At 43.9% G+C, this 12243-nt stretch overlaps 1 protein-coding gene across 5 annotated transcripts in view; it reads right to left on the minus strand.

Moving 5' to 3' along the window:
* Nucleotides 1-12243, minus strand: part of LOC103232430 (histone H2B type W-T) — a 33780-nt gene that overhangs the window by 9892 nt on the left and 11645 nt on the right. For 4 of the 5 annotated variants that reach the window (XR_012091920.1, XR_012091922.1, XR_012091921.1 and 1 more), the window contains exons 7-8: nt 10229-10521; nt 8393-9945 (exon numbers count right to left, since the gene is read on the minus strand). The exons of the other annotated variant lie outside the window; for it this stretch is intronic. The gene's annotated coding sequence lies outside the window, so the exon portion shown is untranslated. Of the gene's footprint in view, nt 1-8392; nt 9946-10228; nt 10522-12243 lie in introns of those variants that run through there. 5 annotated transcript variants of the gene reach the window in all.

The raw sequence follows: 12243 nt of genomic DNA on the forward strand, positions 1-12243 counted from the left end.
AAATGCAAGTCCCAAAATTGTATGAAATTCCTAAAATTCTAACCTGTCTTGGGATATGTTATCCATAATAATTATGATTATTATGTTAAATTGTTGTATGCCACAGAAATGACCATATCTCATTGTCAATTGTGCCTTTCACCATGGCTATTCAAACATGTTTGTCATGAACTGATAATTCTTCTTTTACTTTGATTTTTCTCAAAAAGTAGTTTATAAGCAGCGATGGTACAAAATTCATGGTAAGGACGATGGCAAGCCCTTTTTTTTTTTTTTTTTTTTTTTGAGACGGAGTCTCACTCTGTTGCCCAGGCTGCAGTGCAGTGGTATGATCTCGGCTCATTGCAACCTCTGCCTCCCCAGTTCAAGCAATTCTCCTGCCTCAGCCTCCCGAGTAGCTGGGATTGCAGGCAGATGCCATTCACTCTCGGCTAATTTTTGTATTTTAAGTAGAGACGGGGTTTCACCGTGATGGTCAGACTGGTCTCGAACTCCTGACTTCGTGATGCACCTGCCTCGGCCTCCCAAAGTGCTGAGTTTACAAGCATGAGCCACCATGCCCAGCCACAAGCACTCTTAAATAGGAGGTTTTCATAATCTTAGTGATCATACTATTAGAGTAGGAAAAACCATTTCAGGGCTCCAATTGAAAAACAGATGTGGGCATGAGGGTTACTAACCCAACATCAAGCAGAAAAACAGTTAATTACATGGGACTGAACGGACAGCAAACTAAAGATTTTTTCATGACCTTTTTTTGGTTTGTTTTGAAACACTACTGATTCCTTTTATGATTTCCATTCCAGAGTCAAGACAGCATTTCTTTGTTTCGTTTTGAGTTATATATAGCTAACAAAACATTAGATAAAGTATACTTCCGTGAGCCAAATCTGAAGCATTTCTATTTCTCTCTGCCTCATTCCTCCAAAACTGAGAAACTATTTGTGGGTATTCTTAACTCATGACAATACAGTTACCTGCATAAGTTTGGTAAGAATGTGTTCTCTTTTGTAACAGGACATAATTTGAAACACTTCTGATTTTACCAAGGCTTTGCTAGAAAGGCATATGTTCAGATATGACCAGACTGCTTTGCAAAATTTAGGTTGACTTCATAGAGTTGATAAAAAGTCCCTTAAAAAGACTGGACTGGTACTTTGGCTAGCAGTTCCTTTACAGCATTCCTTTCCTGTGATAAGTAAAGAATGTCACTCTCTGACAGGCCCAGGAACCTCAGGTAATTTGGGGACTTTGAGAAGAGAGGAATTCTCAAAATTCATACAGATATCTACATATACAGATAAATCCTCAGATTGCCCTTATAAACTTGTGAGGTTTCTAAAAGGCCAATCTAAAGTTTCTTATAAAAAATATTTCTACAAAGCCCACTGAAAAGAGCCTATACAACCAATCACTATTCTTGCTACAGTTTATGCCAATAATCAGGCAAAGTATAATGAGTGAAACTTGTTTTGCAAACAATTTGGCCCTACTGTGATTCATCCTTAATAAAAATGGGAAACTGGAGAGAAGAAATTCATGTTTCAAAAAAAATCTACAAAATACCTGTTACTATATTCCAGCTATGTGCGCTGTTTCTCAGTTCAGATTCTTTCCCTACCATTTGGAATGAATCCTGAATTCTTTTCTGGCTACGAGTCTCCAAACGAATGATTCCAACTTTTCCCCCATTTTTACTGACTTCAGCATCCCTAAAACTAAAAGTGCTCTTCCCCCAAGGCCCTGCAAGCTGAAACTAGAAAATTTGATATACACTTTGAGAGAAATGACTATAGCAAGCAGGATATGAACAGCTTTCAGGCTTGTTGAGGTACAGACTCGTGAAAAGGCTCACTGGAACACCTGAGGCAAACTTCACACCAAGAAGAATCTGTCCAGTTGTGACTATCTCCTCTCACTTTAGCTGAAGATGCTTCAAGCAGAGCATCTAAAAATCTCAACTGATTGCCCTCTATACTCGAAGGCTGAGTTTATACTCTGTTCTAACCATTAACTTGTGTTTGTCATTGTTCTCATAGAAATGCCTCCTACTAAATATCTGATTGCATGAATCATACATCGGACTAACTCTGGTAGAAGCCCCTCTAAAAATTTACTGTCTAAAATGAGAAACAACTGTTAACTGTCTAACTGGACTGGCCTATTTTCAATCCAGGAAGATTGGTTCAAGGCTTGTATAAGACAATCCAACAACCCAGTTTCTGCACGGTGAAACTACTCCTTGGGGAAGATTCATACTGAGACATTTGGTTGAAGCTCAGAAAACAGTAGGCCAAAACGCAGGCCTCAGAAGTAGCCTCAGAAGCACAAGTTTGTCTCTGAGCTTCTCCTGCCCTTCTGCCTCTCAGTCCCATTCTCCCCTGAGGCTAGCCATAGAAAGCAGAATCCCTCATCCCCAAGGCAAGTATTCGAAACCAGAGACCCTGTCCCACACAGCCAGTTCATAAAAACTGAAAACATTAATCTGATTCTCCAACTCACAAGTCTTTCTGTGTAAAACCCTGGTGGTAAAGAAATTATCTGACCTAGCTCATTTGACTGTCGGTCAAGAGATCCCCATTCCAGAGAGGGTCCTGTCCCATACCCAGGAAGAAGGACTGTGCTCAGAGAGGCCAAGCAGAGTCTAAACAGACAGGCCTTGCTGGGTTTCTCCCACTCAGTCTATTATCATTTGATCATAGACTTTTTCCCCCATCATGTTTATACACAGCTGTCCATACTCTTTTGAGCCCAGGCGTAAAAATAGATATTTTCCCATGTGTCTTCAGCTATTAACACTAAAGGCTCCCGGGGATACGCGTTAAATAATTAGGTATGCTTTATGTCCTAATCATCTGCCTTTTGTGAGCTGAGTTTTCAATGAAATTAAGAAGGCCAGGGGAACCCTCGGCCACTACACTGGCAAATTGAGAAAAGTACTTAGGATTTGATCTGATGTTTCCTAGATACTTACAGTAAAGTGGAGAGAAAAGCGACAAATTAGCCAAGGAAGCACCGAGGAAAAGAAAGCCAGCATTGGATCATTCCGAAGGTACTCAAAGGATGCAGATACCTTGCTCTGGGAACAGGAGCAAGGGTGCGCCTAGAAAACCATCAGCTAAAGAGGTGAGGGGCATGGGGCTCATGGATCCAATCAACCATCTCTGCAGAAGTTAGGAACTGAGATATGGGAGATATGGGTATTCAAGAACAATCTGTAGACAACTTCTTGTCTGATGACCCGGACCCATGTGCATTCCAGGGAAAGCCAACAAGTAGTTGAGAATTTTATACCAGAAAAAATGTTACCCTACTGGACTGAACAGAACACAGATGGAATGAAATGAAAGGAAGCTTTTATTAGAGTTCCCGAACTGTACAGACAAGAGTGCGACTGACTGAGGTACCCAGCTGTGACCATTTCTTCATTTTTAAGAAAGGGAAGGACTCCAAAGTTGGGTCTGAGGTTGGCATGGCTGTCACTGCCCCCATGAACTGGGGGCACGGTACTAGGGGACTGGGCCATCTCTCTCTTCCTTGCAGAAATGGAGGTCTCCTCCTGAATTCCAGGCATTTGTCCCACACCCTTGGTTTCAGAGGGATGGGCTGCAGCAGCCCAGGCTGCGGGGAGAGCTCCCACCCCTCTGCCCAACGCTTAGGGTGTGAAGCTGTTACCCCATTGGGTCTGAAGGACAGGGCATTGAGCCCAAGTAGAATCTTTTCCACCCATAGACTGTAATGGAATTTGCCCCACGAGGTTTCAAAGGTGCTTAGGACTCCAGTAAGTTTTTCGGATTTCTTGCTTTTGGTATGATAAACCCTATCCTGTACCAGTCCCACAACTGTCTTTCAGGAGCAGATAACTTGCCTAGTTTCACTGGTGCAGCGATGGAGAGAATTTCTGCCTCAGCATGAGTCATACCTGGAGACTCACCCATTCCAGATATAGAAGACTTTCAGATGAGATGTTGGAAAGTTGATTTCACAGTGGTTTAAGCCTCTGGGAATGTTGTGATGAAATGAATGTATTTTCGATGTGAGGATATTAATTTGGGCAGGGGAGTGGATGCAGAAGATGTACTATTATGAATGGAGTTGTGTCTCCATACAATGCACCTATAGAAGTGTGCACTGGCCCCCAGTGTTTTAGAATGTGACCTGATTTGGAGAGAGTCTCTACACAGTTCATCTGGTTAAAGTGAAGGTTGTGAGGGTTGACCTTACTCAACATGATTGGTCTCCTTATAAAAAGGTGACAATTCACATCCAGAACTATGAGATAAAAAATAAATAGTGTTTAAGTCAGCCAGTCTGTGGAATACTTTTGCAGACATGCTCTGCCCAGAGAGTAGAAATCTGACAGTCTGGCCACAGCGGCTTGCTGAGCTGCAGTGGGCTATGCCCAGCCCAAACTTCCCAGCAGCTTTGTTTACACTGTGAAGGTGAAACTGCCTACTCAAGCCTCAGCAATAGCGGACACCCCTCCACCCACCAAGCTTGAGCATCCCAGGTCGATATCAGGGTGCGGCTGTGCTGGCAGTGAGAATTTCAAGCCAGTGGATCTCAGTTTGCTGGACTTTGTGGGAGTAGAAGCCACTGAGCCGGAGCACTTGGCTCCCTGGCTTCAGCACCCCTTTCCAGGGGAGCAAATTGTTCTGTCTCACTGGCATTCTGGGCACCACTGGGGTATGGAAAACAGACAAACAAACAAAAACAAAAAACAAAACAAAACAAAAAAAACTCCTGCAGCTAGCTCGGTGTTTGCCCAAATGGCCGCCCAGTTTTCTGTTTGAAACCCAGGGCCCTGGTGGGGTAGGCACCAGGGAAAACTCCTGGTGTGTGGGTTGCGAAAACTGTGGGAAAAGCACGGTATCTGGGCCAGAGTACACGGTTCTTCAGGTTCAGTCCCTCACGGTTTCCCCTGGGTAGGGGAGAAAATTCCCAAACCCCTTGCACTTCCCGGGTGAGTCGATGCCCCACCCTGCTTCAACTTGTACTCCTTGGCCTGCACCCACTGTCCAACCAGTCCCAATGACATGAACAGGGCACCTCAGTTGCAAATGCAGAAATCATGGCCTTCTGGGTCGGTTTTCCTGGGAGCTGCAGACTGCAGCTGTTCCTGTTCAGTCATCACGCCAGCAAATCAACACGTGAGTGTATCTTAAGTATTAACATATATTGAGTTGACTTTTTACTATCTAGCTCTTTAAAAATCCTTTGAAATTTCTTCTCATTAGACTTTACCCAGGGCAAACAACTGGTATTTCTGACTTTTGAGCTTTTGTTGTTTGCTGTGTTACTTGTAAAATAAAGTTACTTTTTCAGTTATGTTTATCCAAGATTGTGACTTAAGCAATGATGCAGGAGCTGTCTCCAAAGAGGGGGAAAGTAGTTTCACAAGATCCAGAACTGACCCAAACCACAGAGACAGCTCAAAGAGAAAAGGAAGTTTTGCTAGGCATTAACAGGACACAGCCCACATGTTTGTCTCATCAAATTTTCTAGGGTCTTAGATTCTCAGCTATCTACACACAATAACCACATAGGCTCATGTGCCCTTGTCACAGATGGAAAAAGACAGGAAATCAAAAGCAATCCAAGGAAGGGAATGAGATCAATATGAAATAGGTACTTCCCCAAAGTCGCACAAATTCTAAACCAAGAGGGGCTGGTTTCCTGTCCAGGAATGTAAACCATGGCATCGAGATGAAAGCACAGAATTTGAATTCAAAGGCCGCAAGGTGGAGTGGCCTTTGTTGTTATTCTCACAGGGGCAGTTTGAGCAGACACAGGCGTTTAACTTTCTTTAGGTTGGACTTTTCACTCTCTTTTTGTCAAGCAAAGTTTTAAGGATAGTGGTCATACCATTACGTGTCTTTTTATATACTTTACCTTTCTATCAACTGGTTAGAATAAGAAATCTCTAAAATCCCTTTAATAAAATTGAGGCTAATTTAAAGGATCGATCTTTTGGCCATTGACAAATAGGATTCTTAATAGCATACTTAATTTCAATAGTGACTGGATGCAGTAGCCTCTTAAGAGAAGACGTAATCCCGAAGATTCCCCATTTTCAGAGATAGCCTATGATAGCAGATGACTCCTGAGATGGCGGTTTGCCAGGACTCGCTAGCTAGACCAGCAGTCCCCAACCTTTCTGGCACCAGGGATCGGTTTCATGGAAGACGATTTTTCCACGGACTTTGGGGCATTTGGGGGATGGTTTTGGGATAATTCAAGGGCATTACATTTATTGTGCACTTTATTACTGTTATTACATGGTAATATATAATGAAATAATTACACAACTCATCATAATGTAGAACCGGTGGGAGGCCTCAGCTTGTTTTACTACAACTAGATGTTCTCACCTGGGGGTGATGGGAGAGGGTGACATATCTTCAGGCATTAGATTCCCACAAGGAGTGTGCAACCCAACCTAAGATCCCTCGTATGTACAGTTCACCATAGGTTTCACACTTCTATGAGATTCTAACGCTGGTGATCTGACAGAAGGTAGAACTCAGGCGGTAATTCCAGCAGTGGTGGGTGGCTGTAAATACAGATGAAGCTTCCCTTGCTCGCTTATGCTCACCTCCTGCTGTATGGTCCGGTTCCTAACAGACCAAGGCCCTGTACCATTCCCAGGATTATGGATTGGTGATCCCTGCCATAGGCAATAAAGTTTGAGATGACAAAACCCCTTCTGGAGGGAACTTCTTGTGACAAACCCTGCTGAGAGCTTGGCACATTCAGAACAAAACAAAGTATCTCCGGTTCCCAGAGAAGAGATTTCCTACACCAGACGCCTGCTGTGACTCAAAAATCACTTCCCCTGCATGGTGGAGAGCAAGAGAGAGTGTTTCCTCTTGCTCACAAATCAAGCTCTCAAGAACACAGATCAAGACGAGAGGGAATTTTCTCCCTGTAACCCTCTCTATGAACAACACAGAAAGACAAACGCAAAGGAATACACCATTTCTGACAGGAAAGAGATCAAACAATATGAATATTCATATCACAAAGTGGTGTAAAAGTATACCAGGGTCAGTATATCCAGGCTTGTCACGCAAAGATTTTTTTCTCCCAGGCATGAAACCTTGTAGAGAAGAGAAGCAGAGGGATTTGTTTTCTGCCATCTGCCCGACTGGGTTGCACCAAGAGAGAACCTGGGAGTCCGACTGGTAAGAAATTCTCACCCTTTGTCAGCTTGTCAGGTTCCTGCATTCCCTTAACTGCAGGTTCCAGAAAAGCGGACTGGCTTTGGTGACCCTGATTGCTATGCCAAACTGTGTGAAGATTTGCTGAGAAATCCACTGGTGAAAGGCAGATTCACAGGAGAAAAGGAATATAAATTTAATGTTTATACACGGCAGCCTTTGGAATAAGGGCAGAAAGATACAGAGGAAATTGCCGATTTGTATGCTCAGGTTCAACAAAGTATGGGCAGCCCTGTGGAAATACGATGGGACAAAAAGGCTATGATCTAATGCCAACAGGCTAAGTGGGGAAACCTGTCAGGGCCTGTCTGTCTAGACTGCGCTTGGCCTCTCTGAGCACATGTTTCTTTCTCCTGGGTATAGGGCAGGACCGTCTCTGTAATGGCCATCTTATGACCTACAGTCAAACAAGGTAGGGCAGTTCATCTCCATATGGCCAGTTTTACATTAAAAAAAAAAAAAGGTGGAAAAAAATTTGAACACCACTTTTAGGTTTTGTGACTATCTTTAGAAAAAGGGCCTCTGGTTTCTAGGAGACACCTTGGGGAAGAGGGTTTCTGGTCTGTAAAGTATGCACCAGGAACAGAATGGGACTGAGAGACAGGAGGACTGAGAAGCTCACAGAAAATCTGTTACATCTGAGACTACTTCTGAGGCCTTCATTTTGGGGTATTGTGCTCCGAGCTCCAACACTAGAAATCAGCTGCATGTGCAAGGTAATCACTTACAGTTTCCACTTTCCTCAAAAATACTAAGAACACAATACAGGCCAATTCTTGGCCACTGTAAATCCAGGATCTCCTTTTCTTAAGCTTCCAATACATCTTCTGAGTTTCTGTCTGATAACTCGCCACAAGCACCTTTAACACTCATAATTCTAGCAATATATCGGTGATCATCATATATGTATTCTCTAAGTCAGAGATCCTTTCTCTACAGCAAATAATTCTTTCTAAACCCTCATTTGAATTGCATTTGGCCTCCATATTTCCCCAGGCTGTCTCCTTATGACACTCTAGGCTTATTGTGTAATGCATGCCAAAACGTTTCCAGCCTCAATCCTTAACCTAGTTCCAAAACCGCTTCCGCTTTTTCAGACGTGGGTTATTGAATAGCCCCACTGCATGGCAATGGAGTCCCTATTAGTTTTGTCTGTTATCCTGTCAATGTACTGCACACCTGGTGGCTTAAACAGCAGGAATTTATTGTTCACAGTTATGGAAGATGGAAGTCCAAATGAAAGTGTAAGCTGGGTTGGTTCTTTTTGAGTAGAAAGAGGGAAAGATCTCTTCCAAGGATCTCTTCTTAGCTTGTAGATGGCCCACTTCTCCCTATGGCACTTCACATTTTCTTGCCTGTACACATGTCTCCGTGTCTGAATTTCCCCTTTTCATAGGCACAATGCATGCTAGACATTTTGGGGTAGAGCCCACCCTAATGAATGTAATTTAACTTGAGTACCCCAGTAAAGAAACAATCTTTAAGTAGAGTAGAGATGAGAGGTTAGGAGTCCAATTCATGTATTTGGTGGGGCAGGGGCAACAGGGGACACACAGAACCCATAGGACACAAGAATCCTGAATTGTAGGTGTGAATATTTCCTGCCTCTTCCAGTATGTTAAGAGAACACTGGTGACTGATGAAGGGAAATAAGGTGATCCTTCCCCATGTTTTTTCAAGTCTACTTGAATGTTGAGTAATTTTATTATATATATTGTATTTTTGCATACATCATGAGTGTGAAGATTTAGCATAAAGAGCCACCTGAGAAGAATCACTACTTATTTTTATTCTGGGGAATTAAACAAGCATCATGAAAAGACTTGGAAAAACATTTTTTTTCCCAAGCAGATCAGGAGAAACTACCACAATTCAACTGCAATTCAATCCTGCTCGGTGGTGCCTTGAGTTTGTCTAAAACTTTTGGAAGCCAAAGGATCTCTGCGGACATGTGCACACTTTCCAAAGCAGATCTCTGCACATCAGAGTGAAAAAAAAAAAAACATAATTTCTCTACAAATGACTTAATTTCTATCATGCTCATTTCTGCTGCTTCAAAATGCCAGTGTTTGTCCATACAACATTAAAAAATGCATCAGAAGCGGGCTGTAGACTTGAAGCCTGAAAGCTCAAGGCTGACTGACACTAATGAAATTTAGGAAGGAGATGGGGTAAATGGGGTTTGATGCTGAAGATCCAAGGGGAAGTAAGGACATCTGATTTTTCACTTCAGTGGGTGCAGGAGGAAAATGGACACCTAGGGAGCCTTCATGATCTGATGGTGAGGTTTACGGAAAAGGCAACCTATAAGGAAACGGCTTTACTGCTTCTGACAACAGTCAACCTAGAAAACAGATGTATTAATACGACAAACGTAACCCACCAGGTTGTTTTTCACAACAGGACCCATATTATGGAAGTCATTTAAATATCTAGGGCCCGGCATAGTGCCTGTAATGCTACCACTTTAGGAGTCCAAGGAGGGTGAATAAATTGAGTTTAGGAGTTCAAGATCAGCCCGGGGAAAATGGAGAAACCCGTCTCTACTAAAATTTAAAAAATACACACATACACACACACACATTAGCCAGGTGCAGTGACACATGACTGTAGTCTCAGCTTCTTATGGGGCTGAGGTAGGAGAATCGCTTGAACCCAGGATGTCCAGGCTACAGTGAGGTGAGATGACGCCATTGCACTCCAGCCCTGGTGACAAAGTAAGACCCTATCACAAGAAAATAAAAATAAAAAAAAATAAATATATATATCATAAAAACATATATAACACACACATATATATGACATATACAAAGAACAAATAAATATCTTAGTATCACCCATCCACAAAATGTATTTGTTTTTGATGACATAAGTAAATCACACAGTTCAAGAAGCAACACCTCTCCAAGCTCCCTAGAAACTGAAGTTATTACTCCAACTATTTCTAATGTATGTGATTCTGTCTGTTCTTTTCCAGGTTATATTGTTTTATTTCTGGAAATGCCCACCTTCAAGACTTGGAACTAACGCATCGTTGGGAGGATGGAAACGTCCAATCAGAGGAGTCCAAGCCCCACTCTCCACTGGCTCAGTCCATGAAGGCCTTGTGGCTCCTGGACCATGGCCATTGGCCCACAGGGCTTGTTCAAACAGCTTGGGATAAGGTCGCTCCTACAGTTCTCACTCCCTAAATTCCTCCGGTGGCCTGAAACCTGTCCTCTCTAGGACGCAGACATGTGTGCTGTCGTAGGCTCCATAGAGAGGGATGGATTGTCATTGGAGTGTCAGATTCTGGAGAGTCCTGAAAGAAAAGGTTGATGAGGGAATTTGGAACACTCAGGGGGCCCAAATCTGGAGGATCAGATATTGAGACCAGGTTCTAGTCAAGTGCCTATTAAGAAGTACTGACTCCCCATATTCTCCTTACTGTTACTCTGCATGTCTGTTTATGTTTGGCCAGGGCTCCAGAAGGGAGAAAGTGTGTCTATAATGGTTAGAAACTTCATGTCACTTAAGGGCAATCACTAAGGCATGGAGAAGGAGGATCCATCAAATGGGAGATGTCACCCTGATAGTGATAGGTCCAATGGAAAACCATTCGAGAGCCTACCACTTTGACCCAGAGAGTAAAGGACCTCTTCTTATGCACATGCCTTGTGTGTGCCACCTAGCAGCATCTCAAGAAGTGTGTCCTGAATAGGCTGCACCTCAGAAATGCTGCTCATTCCTGAATGCTCCTCCTATTGGCCCATTGGTCACATCTGTTTGCCCCTCCCTCTGGGCTCCTGACAGGCCCTTGATGGCTTTGACACATGGAGAATGATGGACGTTAGCCTGTCCCACAGGTAACCTTTCAGAGGACTAGTGCCTCACCTGGCTGTCTGAGAGCTCTGAGCTGCTAACTAAGAAGTCGTCCTTTCCTGCTGGAGATACCACAGTGATATGCTCTGAGGGGCCTTGGAGAGGTGCAGAGGCCCAGCTGAGCTCAGCCCTCCAGTCAGCCCCTCCAAGGTACCAGGCATGCCGGTACAAGGTGTCTGGGACCTTCCCTAATGACCTTAGGTGTCGGGTGAATAAATAGCACTGACTGAGGCTCTTCTGGCTTCTACTTGTTAGGGCCACTTAAGCACAGTGGAGCCTGTCTCCTCATTGCATCATAGGTCCCATGGGTGATCCTGTGGCCTGGATCTCTCTCAAGGATCTGTGGCAGTGAAATGCCCACCGTGGAATCCCAAGGGATTCAACATCCTCTATGCGAACAAAGCTTTTCCAAGGAGGCTTGCTTGACCCAGGCTTGTTCTACAGTTCACCTTGAGGATGGCCAGTGGGTGGGTCATCTGTTACTATTTTGGAGGATCCTGGAGCCACTGTGGAATTCCCTGGGACAACTGCCTTGAGGTTTAGCTTGAACCATCCCCTCTCCACTTCTCCCCCTGTCCTGGAGTGACTATATCTCCTTACCTGAGCTCGAGAACCCACTGAGTCCTATGTCTTTGTTGCCTACAGCTTTCTGTCAAGCAGGCCTACCTCTGCCGGGTAAAAGTCACAGGGCAGGCACTCCTATTCTGGGCTCTACGTCTGTCCCTCCTGCAAACCAACCATTCACAGGCATTCACTAGAAACTTAACCTAGCATAGGACTTGATGCCTGTCAGGGCCACTTCCACATTATGAGACCTTGGTAGCGGTTGACCCAATCTGTCTGATATAATTCAAAGAAGAATCAATGCCTGCACATCCTGAAAGACAGCTAGAAGGAAAAAGAGTGAGGACTACACTTATGTGCATTACATGCATAGCCAAGTGCCTGCCACATGGTACCCTAAAGTGCCCAATGAAAAATGGTTGCAATGGCGTTTATTGTAGTGCTGGATGCTGGAAGGTAAGGAAGGATGAGATGTGGCCCCCATCATCTGTGACATTCCAACTGAGGGGCAACTAGCACAGGCATGTTCCCCAATGACTATCAAGAGAAGACAGCATGTGATCAAGGCCACCATGCCTGCACGCTGCGGGTTCCGAGG

Source organism: Chlorocebus sabaeus, chromosome X (genome assembly GCF_047675955.1).
Source record: "Chlorocebus sabaeus isolate Y175 chromosome X, mChlSab1.0.hap1, whole genome shotgun sequence".
Classification (NCBI taxonomy): domain Eukaryota; kingdom Metazoa; phylum Chordata; class Mammalia; order Primates; family Cercopithecidae; genus Chlorocebus; species Chlorocebus sabaeus.